Raw genomic sequence first — 1479 nt, forward strand, 5'->3', positions numbered from 1 at the left:
TGGTTGTAGGTGAGGAACTTGAGAGGGCCCTCTGGCATTCAACACAGGACTACTGATGATTGGAAAATTGACCCAGATGCCATAAAGCATATCTATCCAAATGTCATGGGATCAGTGTTGAAAGCAGGTATCAATTAAAGGAAAATCCCTGCACTGAGGGATACAGGTGCTTACAGGACTGTGGTTGAAATGAAGTATCTTGGTCCTGAAGACATTCATCCTGAACTTACTTAGTGGATACAACTTCAAGTACCCAGGTCCCATAGCTGAGGTAGGCGTCAATGCAAGACAGCCATAGTCCATACAGGGGAAGAGAGAAGCAAGTTGCTGGATGCTTTTTGGGCATTGATACGATTGCCCCTGATTTAGTAGAAGGACCAGAAGTCTCTTTGGATTGGAAAACATTAGCTGTTTGGAATGGAACAGATCACAGGCTACACATCAGTCTCAGGAAGAGACTGGGACCATGCCAGAATTGAAAAGACCAGAGAAGGATACTGAGCAGATCAGGACAGACTCTTAGAACAGGCAGGATGTGGTGTTCATCCCCCAGCTCCAGAGAACAGAAAACCAAGTGTTGGAGTTTTGGTCACTCTCAGAGCTGCAGGATTTGTTAGCTGCCAGACAACCTATCTGGGAGGAATCCTCCCAGGCACAAGTTATGTCCTACACTTGTGGGACTTTGGAAAGAAGCATGGAAACAGCTCAGCAAAGGAATAGCTGGAAGATATGTTAGTTGGGAGGATGGAAATCTATACAGACAGCTCTCTGAGAAGGTCGAGTCTGTGTGAGACGAAGGTGTTTTCGTCGCGGGCAACGAAGCTGCATTTGGTAGACTATCTCTTTTGGTTTCTGGCGCTATAATGTTGGGACAGAGCGTCTGAAGGTTCGCCACCTCTGTCATCCGCAGGTCCCACTTGAAGAGGGGCCCAGGAAGAACATTCTATTTTCTGTGGAAAACAAATGGAGACTTCTAGCGATGATGACTGTGTTCTTTGGAAGTGGGTTTGTCTTTCCTTTTATAATTGTCAGGCACCAACTGCTGAAGAAGTCAAGAGATTTTTGGTGTGGAGTATTACAGAGAAGCCTGATGTAAGGCTGAATGGACTTCATTGAAACTATTATCATTGTTTTTGTAAATCAACTTAATATATATATTCTTGAGACAGGAGATAAGAAGAGGTTAAATGCTCCCCTACATACATGAACGTCCTGCTGCCTCTGGTCCATAAAGTGGCCCTAGAAGTTCACTTCAGTAGTAAAAGGACACAAGATAGATTGGACTCTTTGTTTTGTTGGACAGAGATGCCCTGAGTCTCAGATACTTTCTGCAGATCCTTTCCTACTTGTCAATTGAGTGGTAAGTCAGATGAAAAGGGCAAGGCTTTTAGTGCCACTGCCATTGGTACATGTTCCACTGGCAAAAGTGAAGGTGGGCACTCACATTGTTAGTCTCTTTGACCCCCCCTCTCAGCATCA

The 1479-nt window shown here is 44.9% G+C and overlaps 1 pseudogene; it reads left to right on the top strand.

Annotated features, from left to right (window-relative positions):
* Window positions 1–863: 863 nt before the first annotated feature.
* On the top strand, window positions 864–1102 carry LOC138283837 (cytochrome c oxidase subunit 7C, mitochondrial pseudogene; annotated as a pseudogene).
* Window positions 1103–1479: the final 377 nt, after the last annotated feature.

The sequence above is a fragment of the Pleurodeles waltl genome, chromosome 1_1 (genome assembly GCF_031143425.1).
Source record: "Pleurodeles waltl isolate 20211129_DDA chromosome 1_1, aPleWal1.hap1.20221129, whole genome shotgun sequence".
NCBI classification, from domain to species: domain Eukaryota; kingdom Metazoa; phylum Chordata; class Amphibia; order Caudata; family Salamandridae; genus Pleurodeles; species Pleurodeles waltl.